The following is a 12,278-nucleotide window of genomic DNA, read 5'->3' on the forward strand; positions in this document are numbered from 1 at the left end:
TGTTCTACTTGAGTGGTAACCATAGAAGCATGTTTACTAATGAGTTTAAGTTCACCTTTAACTCTAGACATATAATCACTCAAGTGTTCAATCATATAAGCATTGCGTTTTAATTCTCTGCCAAAATAAGCATTGAAGTTTTCTTGCTTAACCATAAAGTTATCAAACTCATCTAAGCATTGGCTAGCAAATTTAGTAGGCGGGATTTCAGCTTTATCATATCTATAGAGAGAATTTACCTTTACTACCTATGTCGGGTATCAAGACCATGTGTTTCTTCAACAGGCGGCAAGTTAAGACCATGTATTTCTTCAATAGGTGGTAAATTCTTAACATCTTCAGCTTTAATACCTTTTTCTTTCATAGATTTCTTTGCCTCTTGCATATCTTCAGGACTGAGAAATAGAATACCCCTTTTCTTCGGAGTTGGCTAAGGAGTTGGTTCAGGAAGTGTCCAATTATTTTCATTAGTCAACATATTATTCAATAGAATTTCAGCTTGATCAACAGTTCTTTCCCTGAAAACACAACCAGCACAACTATCCAGGTGGTCTCTGGAAGCATCGGTTAGTCCATTATAAAAGATATCAAGTATTTCATTTTTCTTGAGAGGATGATTAGGCAAAGCATTAAGTAATTGGAGAAGCCTCCCCAAGCTTGTGGGAGACTCTCTTCTTCAATTTGCACAAAATTATATATTTCCCTTAAAGCAGCTTGTTTCTTATGAGCGGGGAAGTATTTAGTAGAGAAGTAATAAATCATATCCTGGGGACTACGCACACAACCAGGATCAAGAGAATTAAACCATATCTTAGCATCACCCTTTAATGAGAACGGAAATATCTTAAGGATATAATAGTAGCGAGTTTTCTCATCATTAGTGAACAGGGTGGCTATATCATTTAATTTAGTAAGATGTGCCACAACAGTTTCAGATTCATAGCCATAGAAGGGATCAGATTCAACCAAAGTAATTATCTCAGTATCAATAGAGAATTCATAATCCTTATCAGTAACAAAGATAGATGAAGTAGCATAAGCAGGATCATATTTCATTCTAGCATTAAGAGTTTATTCTTTAAGCTTAGCTAATAATTTCTTAAGATCACTTCTATCATTGCAAGCAAGAAAGTCTCTAGCAGTTTCTTTATCCATAACATAGCCCTCAGGCACAACAGGCAATTCATATTTAGGGGGAGAATCTTCATCATCACTTTCATCAATATTATCAGTTTCAATAGTTTCATTCTCTCTAGCCCTAGCAAGTTGTTCATCTAGAAATTCACCAAGTGGCACAGTAGTATCAAGCATAGAAGTAGTTTCATCATAAGTATCATGCATAGCAGAAGTGGCATCATCAATAACATGCGACATATTAGAATTAATAGCAGAAGCAGGTTTAGGTGTCACAAGCTTACTCAAAACGGAAGGTGAATCAAGTGCAGAGCTAGATGGCAGTTCCTTACCTCCCCTCGTAGTTGAGGGATAAATTTTGGTTTTCTCGTCTTCCAAGTTCCTCATAGTGACCAGCAGATATAAATCCCAAGTGACTCAAAGAATAGAGCTATGCTCCCCGGCAACAGCGCCAGAACATAGTCTTGATAACCCACAAGTGTAGGGGATCGCAACAGTTTTCGATGGTAGAGTATTCAACCCAAATTTATTGATTCGACACAAGGGGAGCCAAAGAATATTCTCAAGTATTAGCAGTTGAGTTGTCAATTCAACCACACATGGATAACTTAGTATCTTCAGCAAAGTATTTAGTACCAAGTAATATGGAAGTAACGGTAACGGTAGCAAAAGTAATATTTTTGGGTTTTGTAGTGATTGTAACAGTAGCAACGGTAAAGTAAATAAGATGGAAAAAGTATGTGAAAAGCTCATAGGCATTGGATCGGTGATGGAGAATTATGCCGGATGCGGTTCATCATGAAACAGTCATAACATAGGGTGACACAGGACTAGCTCCAATTCATCAATGTAATGTAGACATGTATTCCGAATATAGTCATACGTGCTTATGGAAAAGAACTTGCATGACATCTTTTGTCCTACCTGTTGGGGAACGTAGTAATTTCAAAAAATTTCCTACGCACACATAGGATCATGGTGATGCATAGCAACGAGAGGGGAGAGTGTGTCCACGTACCCTTGTAGACCGAAAGCGGAAGCGTTAGAACAACGCGGTTGATGTAGCGTCTTCACGATCCGACCGATCCAAGTACCGAACGTACGGCACCTCCGAGTTCAGCACACGTTCAGCTCGATGACGTCCCGCGAACTCCGATCCAGCAGAGCTTCACGGGAGAGTTCCGTCAGCACGACGGCGTGATGACGGTGATGATGTTGCTACCGACGCAGGGCTTCGCCCAAGAACCGCTACGATATGACCGAGGTGGAATATAGTGGAGGGGGGCACCGCACACGGCCGGGAGAGATCAAGAGATCAACTTGTGTGTTCTAGGGTGCCCCATGCCCCCGTATATAAAGGAGCAAGGGGGAGGCCGGCCGGCCCCTGTAGGGCGCGCCAGGAGGAGGACTCCTCCTCCTACTAGGAGTAGGACTCCCCTTTCCTACTCCTACTAGGAGGAGGAAAGGAAGGAGGAGAAGGAGAAGGAAGGAGAGGGAGGAAAAGGAGGAAAGGGGGGCCGGCCCCCTAGTAAAATTCGGTTTGGGCTAGGGGGGCCGCGCGCCCTGCCTCCTCTCTTCCACCACTTGGCCCGTGAGGCCCATTACTTCTTCCTCGTATTCCCGTAACTCCCCGGTACCCCCGAAAATACCCGAATCACTCGGAACCTTTCCGATGTCCGAATATAGTCGTCCAATATATCGATCTTTACGTCTCGACCATTTCGAGACTCCTCGTCGTGTCCCTGATCTCATCCGGGACTCCGAACTACCTTCGGTACATCAAATCACATAAACTCATAATACCGATCGTCACAGAACTTTAAGCGTGCGGACCCTACGGGTTCGAGAACTATGTAGCCATGACTGAGACACGTCTCCGGTCAATAACCAATAGCAGAACCTGGATGCTCATATTGGCTCCCACATATTCTACGAAGATCTTTATCGGTCAAACCGCATAACAACATACGTTGTTCCCTTTGTTATCGCTATGTTACTTGCCCGAGATTCGATCGTCGGTATCTCAATACCTAGTTCAATCTCGTTACCGGCAAGTCTCTTTACTCGTTCCGTAATACATCATCCCGCAACTAACTCATTAGTTACAATGCTTGCAAGGCTTATAGTGATGTGTATTACCGAGTGGGCCCAGGGATACCTCTCCGACAATCGGAGTGACAAATCCTAATCTCGAAATACGCCAACTCAACAAGTACCTTCAGAGACACCTGTAGAGCACCTTTATAATCACCCAGTTACGTTGTGACGTTTGGTAGCACACAAAGTGTTCCTTCGTTTAACGGGAGTTGCATAATCTCATAGTCATAGGAACATGTATGAGTCATGAAGAAAGCTATAACAACATACTAAACGATCAAGTGCTAAGCTAACGGAATGGGTCAAGTCAATCACATCATTCTCCTAATGATGTGATCCCATTAATCAAATGACAACTCATGTCTATGGCTAGGAAACATAACCATCTTTGATCAACGAGCTAGTTAAGTAGAGGCATACTAGTGACACTCTGTTTGTCTATGTATTCACACATGTATCATGTTTCCGGTTAATACAATTCTAGCATGAATAATAAGCATTTATCATGGTATAAGGAAATAAATAATAACTTTATTATTGCCTCTAGGGCATATTTCCTTCAGTCTCCCACTTGCACTAGAGTCAATAATCTAGAGCACATCGCCATGTGATTTAACATCAATAGTTCACATCACCATGTGATTAACACCCATAGTTCACATCGTCATGTGATGAACACCCAAAGGGTTACTAGAGTCAATAATCTAGTTCACATCGCTATGTGATTAACACCCAAAGAGTACTAAGGTGTGATCATATTTTGCTTGTGAGAGAAGTTTAGTCAACGGGTCTGCCATATTCAGATCCGTATGTATTTTGCAAATTTCTATGTCTACAATGCTCTGCACGGAGCTACTTTAGCTAATTGCTCCCACTTTCAATATGTATCCAGATTAAGATTTAGAGTCATCTGGATCAGTGCCAAAACTTGTATCGACGTAACCCTTTACGACGAACCTTTTGTCACCTCCATAATCGAGAAACATATCCTTATTCCATTAAGGATAATTTTGACCGCTGTTCAGTGATCTACTCCTAGATCACTATTGTACTCCCTTACCAAAATTAGTGTAGGGTATACAATAGATCTGGTACACAGCATGGCATACTTTATAGAACCTATGGCCGAGGCATAGGGAATGACTTTCATTTTCTTTCTATCTTCTACCGTGGTCGGGCTTTGAGTCTTACTCAATTTCACACCTTGTAACAAAGGCAAGAACTCTTTCTTTGACTGTTCCATTTTGAACTACTTCAAAATCTTGTCAAGGTATGTACTCATTGAAAAAACTTATCAAGCGTCTTGATCTATCTCTATAGATCTTGATGCTCAATATGTAAGCAGCTTTACTGAGGTCTTTCTTTGAAAAACTCCTTTCAAACACTCCTTTATGCTTTGCAGAATAATTCTACATTATTTCCGATCAACAATATGTCATTCACATATACTTATCAGAAATGTTGAAGTGCTCCCACTCACTTTCTTGTAAATACAGGCTTTACCGCAAGTCTGTATAAAACTATATGCTTTGATCAATTTATCAAAGCGTATATTCCAACTCCGAGATGATTGCACTAGTCCATAGATGGATTGCTGGAGCTTGCATACTTTGTTAGCACCTTTAGGATTGACAAAACCTTCTTGTTGCATCATATACAACTCTTCTTTAATAAATCCATTAAGGAATGCAGTTTTGTTTATCCATTCGCCAGATTTCATAAAATGTGGCAATTGCTAACATGATTCGGACAGACTTAAGCATAGATACGAGTGAGAAACTCTCATCGTAGTCAACACCTTGAACTTGTCGAAAACCTTTTTGCGACAATTCTAGCTTTGTAGATAGTAACACTACTATCAAGGTCCGTCTTCCTCTTGAAGATCCATTTATTTTCTATGGCTTGCCGATCATCGGGCAAGTTAACCAAAGTCCACACTTTGTTCTCATACATGGATCCCTTCTCAGATTTCATGGCCTCAAGCCATTTTGCGGAATCTGGGCTCATCATCGCTTCCTCATAGTTCGTAGGCTCGTCATGGTCAAGTAACATGACCTCCAGAACAGGATTACCGTACCACTCTGGTGCGGATCTCACTCTGGTTTACCTACGAGGTTTGGTAGTAACTTGATCTGAAGTTACATGATCATCATCATCAGCTTCCTCACTAATTGGTGTAGGAGTCACAGGAACAAATTTCTGTGATGAACTATTTTTCATTAAGGGAGCAGGTACAGTTACCTCATCAAGTTCTACTTTCCTCCCACTCACTTCTTTTGAGAGAAACTCCTTCTCTAGAAAGGATCCATTCTTAGCAACGAATGTCTTACCTTCGGATCTGTGATAGAAGGTGTACCCAACTGTCTTCTTTGGGTATCCTATGAAGACACAATTCTCCGATTTGGGTTTGAGCTTATCAGGATGAAAACTTTTTCACATAAGCATCGCAACCCCAAACTTCAAGAAACGACAGCTTAGGTTTCTTGCTAAACCACAGTTCATACGGTGTCGTCTCAACAGATTTAGATGGTGCCCCTTTTTTAACGTGAATGCAGTTGTCTCTAATGCATAACCCCAAAATGATAGTGGTAAATCGGTAAGAAACATCATAGATTGCACTATATCCAATAAAGTACGGTTATGACGTTCGGACACACCATTATGCTGTGGTGTTCCAGGTGGCACGAATTTGTGAAACTATTCCACATTGTTTTAATTGAAGACCAAACTCGTAACTCAAATATTCGTCTCCGTGATCAGATTGTAGAAACTTTATTTTCTTGTCACGATGATTTTCCACTTCACTCTGGAATTCTTTGAACTTTTCAAATGTTTCAGACTTATGTTTCATCAAGTAGATATACCTATATCTGCTCAAATCATCTGTGAAGGTCAGAAAATAACTATACCCGCTGCGAGCCTCAATACTCATCGGACTGTATACATCAGTATGTATTATTTCCAACAAGTTTGTTGCTTGCTCCATAGTTCCGGAGAACGGCGTTTTAGTCATCTTGCCCATGAGGCATGGTTCGTAAGTACCAAGTGATTCATAATCAAGTGATTCCAAAAGTCCATCGGAATGGAGTTTCTTCATGCGCTTTACACCAATATGACCTAAACGGCAGTGCCACTAATAAGTTGCACTATCATTATTAACTTTGCATCTTTTGGCTTCAATATTATGAATATGTGTATCACTACGATCGAGATCCAACAAACCATTTTCATTGGGTGTATGACCATAGAAGGTTTTATTCATGTAAACAGAACAACAGTTGTTCTCTAACTTAAATGAATAACCGTATTGCAATAAACATGATCAAATCATATTCATGCTCAACTTAAACACAGAATAACACTTATTTAGGTTCAACACTAATCCCGAAAGTATAGGGAGTGTGCGATGATGATCGTATCAATCTTGGAACCATTTCCAACACACATCGTCACTTCACCCTTAACTAGTCTCTGTTCATTCTGCAACTCCTGTTTCGAGTTACTAATCTTAGCAACTGAACTAGTATCAAATACTGAGGGGTTGCTATAAACACTAGTAAAGTACACATCAATAATATGTATATAAAATATACCTTTGTTTACTTTGCCTTCCTTCTTATCCGCCAAATACTTGGGGCAGTTCCGCTTCCACTGACCAGCCCCTTTGCAGTAGAAGCACTTAGTCTCAGGCTTAGGTCCAGACTTCGGTTTCTTCACTTGAGCAGCAACTTGCTTGCCGTTCTTCTTGAAGTTCCCCTTCTTCCCTTTGCCCTTTTATTGAAACTAGTGGTCTTGTCAACCATCAACACTTGATGTTTTTCTTGATTTCTACCTTCGTCGATTTCAGCATCACGAAGTGCTTGGGAATCGTTTCCGTTATCCCTTGCATATTATAGTTCATCACGAAGTTCTAGTAACTTGGTGATAGTGACTAGAGAATTCTGTCAATCACTATCTTATCTGGAAGATTAACTCCCACTTGATTCAAGTGATTGTAGTACTCAGACATTCTGAGCACATGCTTACTAGCCGAGCAATTCTCCTCCATCTTGTAGGCACAGTACTTGTCAAAGGTCTCATACCTTTCGACATGGGCATGAGTCTGAAATACTAATTTCAACTCTTGGAACATCTCATATGCTCTGTGGCGTTTCAAAAACGTCTTTGAAGCCCCGATTCTAAGCCGTAAAGCATGGTGCACTAAACTATCAAGTAGTCATCATATCGAGCTTGCCAAACGTTCATAACGTCTGCATTTGCTCCTGCAATCGGTGTGTCACCTAGCGGTGCATCAAGGACATAATTCTTCTGTGCAGCAATGGGGATAATCCTCAGATCACGGATCCAATCCGCATCATTGCTATTAACATCTTTCAACTTAGTTTTCTCTAGGAACATATCAAAAATAAAACAGGGGAGCTAAAAGTGAGCTATTGATCTACAACATAGATATACTAATACTACCAGGACTAAGTTCATGATAAATTAAAGTTCAATTAATCATATTACTTAAGAACTCCCACTTAGATAGACATCCCTCTAATCATCTAAGTGATCACGTGATCCAAATCAACTAAACCATGTCCGATCATCACGTGAGATGGAGTAGTTTTCAATGGTGAACATCACTATGTTGATCATATCTACTATATGATTCACGCTCGACCTTTCGGTCTCAGTGTTCCGAGGCCATATCTGCATATGCTAGGCTCGTCAAGTTTAAACTAAGTATTCCGCGTGTGCAAAACTGTCTTGCACCCGTTGTATTTGAACGTAGAGCCTATCACACCCGATCATCACGTGGTTTCTCAGCACGAAGAACTTTCGCAATGATGCATGCTCAGGGAGAACACTTATACCTTGAAATTTAGTGAGAGATCATCTTATAATGCTACCGTCGATCTAAGCAAAATAAGATGCATAAACGATAAACATCACATGCAGTCAATATAAGTGATATGATATGGCCATCATCATCTTGTGCTTGTGATCTCCATCTCTGAAGCACCGTCATGATCACCATCGTCACCGGCGCGACACCTTGATCTCCATCGTAGCATCGTTGTCGTCTCGCCAACTATTGCTTCTACGACTATCGCTACCGCTTAGTGATAAAGTAAAGCAATTACAGGGCGATTGCATTGCATACAATAAAGCGACAACCATATGGCTCCTGCCAGTTGCCGATAACTCGGTTACAAAATATGATCATCTCATACAATAAAATATAGCATCATGTCTTGACCATATCACATCACAACAAGCCCTGCAAAAACAAGTTAGACGTCCTCTACTTTGTTGTTGCAAGTTTTACGTGGCTGCTACGGGCTGAGCAAGAACCGTTCTTACCTACGCATCAAAACTACAACGATATTTCGTCAAGTTAGTGTTGTTTTAACCTTCTCAAGGATCGGGCGTAGCCACACTCGGTTCAACTAAAGTTGGAGAAACTGACACCCGCCAGCCACCTATGTGCAAAGCACGTCGGTGGAAGCAGTCTCGCGTAAGCGTACGCGTAATGTCGGTCTAGGCCGCTTCATCCAATAATACCGCCGAACCAAAGTATGACATGCTGGTAAGCAGTATGATTTGTATCGCCCACAACTCACTTGTGTCATACTCGTGCATATAACATCTACGCATAAAACTAGGCTCTAACACCACTGTTGGGAACGTAGTAGATTAGAAAAAATTCCTACGCACACATAGAAGCATGGTGATGCATAGCAACGAGAGGGGAGAGTGTTGTCCATGTACCCTCATAGACCGAAGGCGGAAGCGTTAGAACAACGCGGTTGATGTAGTCATACGTCTTCACGATCCGACAGATCCAACTACCGAACGTACGACACCTCCAAGTTCAGCACACGTTCAACTCGATGATGTCCCGCGAACTCCGATCCAGCAGAGCTTCATGGAAGAGTTCCGTCAACACGACGGCGTGATGACGGTGATGATGTTGCTACCGACGCAGGGCTTCGCCTAAGCACCGCTACGATATGACCGAGGTGGAATATGGTGGAGGAGGGCACCACACACGGCTGGGAGATATCAACATATCAACTTGTGTGTTCTAGGGTGCCCCCTGCCCCCGTATACAAAGGAGCAAGGGGGGAGGCCGGCCGGCCCCTGTAGGGCGTGCCAGGAGGAGGAGTCCTCCTCCTAGTAGGAGTAGGACTCCCCTTTCCTACTCCTACTAGGAGGAGGAAAGGAAGGAAGAGAAGGAGAAGGAAGGAGAGGGGGGGGGGGGAAAGGAGGAAAGGGGGGCCGCGCCCCTAGTCCAATTCGGTTTGGGCTAGGGGGGCGCGCGCCCTGCCTCCTCTCTTCCACCACTTGGCCAATGAGGCCCATTACTTCTTCCTCGTATTACCGTAACTCCCCGGTACCCCCGAAAATACCCGAATCACTCGGAACCTTTCTGATGTCCGAATATAGTCGTCCAATATATCAATCTTTACGTCTCGACCATTTCGAGACTCCTCATCGTGTCCCCGATCTCATCCGGGACTCTGAACTACCTTCGGTACATCAAATCACATAAACTCATAATACCGATCGTCACAGAACTTTGAGCGTGCGGACCCTACGGGTTCGAGAACTATGTAGACATGACTGAGACACGTCTCCGGTCAATAACCAATAGCAGAACCTGAATGCTCATATTGGCTCCCACATATTCTACGAAGATCTTTATCGGTCAAACCGCATAACAACATACGTTGTTCCCTTTGTCATCGCTATGTTACTTGCCCGAGATTCGATCGTCGGTATCTCAATACCTAGTTCAATCTCGTTACCGGCAAGTCTCTTTACTCGTTCCGTAATACATCATCCCGCAACTAACTCATTAGTTACAATGCTTGCAAGGCTTATAGTGATGTGTATTACCGAGTGGGCCCAGAGATACGTCTCCGACAATCGGAGTGACAAATCCTAATCTCGAAATACGCCAACTCAACAAGTACCTTCAGAGACACCTGTAGAGCACCTTTATAATCACCCAGTTACGTTGTGACGTTTGGTAGCACACAAAGTGTTCCTCCGTTTAACGGGAGTTGCACAATCTCATAGTCATAGGAACATGTATAAGTCATGAAGAAAGCTATAACAACATACTAAACGATCAAGTGCTAAGCTAACGGAATGGGTCAAGTCAATCACATCATTCTCCTAATGATGTGATCCCGTTAATCAAATGACAACTCATGTCTATGGCTAGGAAACATAACCATCTTTGATCAACAAGCTAGTCAAGTAGAGGCATACTAGTGACACTTTGTTTCTCTATGTATTCACACATGTATCATGTTTCCGGTTAATACAATTCTAGCATGCATAATAAACATTTATCATGATATAAGGAAATAAATAATAACTTTATTATTGCCTCTAGGGCATATTTCCTTCACTACCCTCCCGTGGCAGCGGGGTCCTATTGGAAACTAAGGGATATTAAGGCCTCCTTTTAATAGAGTACCGGATCAAAGCATTAACACATACTGAATACATGAACTCCTCAAACTACGGTCATCACCGGGAGTGGTCCCGATTATTGTCACTTCGGGGTTGCCGGATCATAATACATAGTAGGTGACTATAGACTTGCAAAATAGGATCAAGAACTCACATATATTCATGAAAACATAATAGGTTCAGATCTGAAATCATGGCACTGGGGTCCTAGTGACAAGCATTAAGCATAGCAAAGTCATAGCAACATCAATCTCAGAACATAGTGGATACGAGGGGTCAAACCCTAACAAAATTAACTCGATTACATGATAAATCTCATCCAACCCATCACCGTCCAGCAAGCCTACGATGGAATTACTCACGCACGGCGGCGAGCATCATGAAATTGGTGATGAGGATGGTTGATGATGACGACAGTGACGGATTCCCCTCTCCGGAGCCCCGAACGGATTCGAGATCAGCCCTCCCAAGTGAGTTTAGGGCTTGGCGGCAGCTCCGTATCGTAAAACGCGATGAATCTTTCTCTCTGTTTTTTTCTCCCCGAACACGAATATATGGAGTTGGAGTTAAGGTCGGTGGAGCTCCAGGGGGCCCACGAGTCAGGGGGCGCGCCCCCCACCCTCGTGGAAAGGGTGTGGGCCCCCTGGCCTTGATTCTTTCGCCAGTATTTTTATTATTTCCAAAAATAATCTCCATGAAGTTTCAGGTCATTCCGAGAACTTTGTTTCTCCACATAAATAACACCATGGCAATTCTGCTGAAAACAACGTCAGTCCGGGTTAGTTCCATTCAAATCATGCAAGTTAGAGCCAAAACACGGGCAAAAGTGTTTGGAAAATTAGATACGATGGAGACGTATCTGCGGGCTTGCATCCTGGCCCAACTACAGGGTGGGTTTCTAGTCGTATGCAGGCCGTTGTGGCCCAGTAGGCTGGCTTTTTTATTTATTTATTTTTCTTTTCTGCTTTATTTTCTTTTATTTATTTCTGAGTTGTTTTTTTGCAGTATTTAGAGTTTCTTTGTGAATATTTTTGCTTTTAGGTCAAAAAAATTATAAACTTTCTGTTAGTGCCATTAGTTTTCAAATTTGAATTATTTGAAATTTGTGTGAAGCACTAGTTTCTGAATAACTTTACTTTAAAAATAGATTTTTTAGTGATTCTTTTTTCTTATGTTTTATATTAGTGTGTCTTATAATTATATTCAACTTGGTAATACTTAGGTTATTTAAAAAATGTAGGGCCTTTGTAACAGATGTGTTTTCGTCCGAAACCCCGATACTTCAAAAGTGATTGTCCATTTTGTACACGAAGTGCATCCAGTTTTTTACCGTAACCCTCTCTAATTTTTTGCACATGCTATGTGGGTGAAATGATGATACCATGCCAAGTTTTAACCTTTTCATAGTTCATTTGAAGTGCTTTTCAATTTCAGCGTAATTTAGCTCAAAAGAAATCAGTAAATGCATGAAAAATAGCAAATGCAGGCAGAAAGGGTTGAAAGCTGATGACGTGGCTTTCAATGGTGCATACTGAAACGCACAAAAAGTCTGGAGTTGTAATAAGTTTAAAAAA

Source organism: Aegilops tauschii, chromosome 4 (genome assembly GCF_002575655.3).
Source record: "Aegilops tauschii subsp. strangulata cultivar AL8/78 chromosome 4, Aet v6.0, whole genome shotgun sequence".
Lineage (NCBI taxonomy): Eukaryota > Viridiplantae > Streptophyta > Magnoliopsida > Poales > Poaceae > Aegilops > Aegilops tauschii.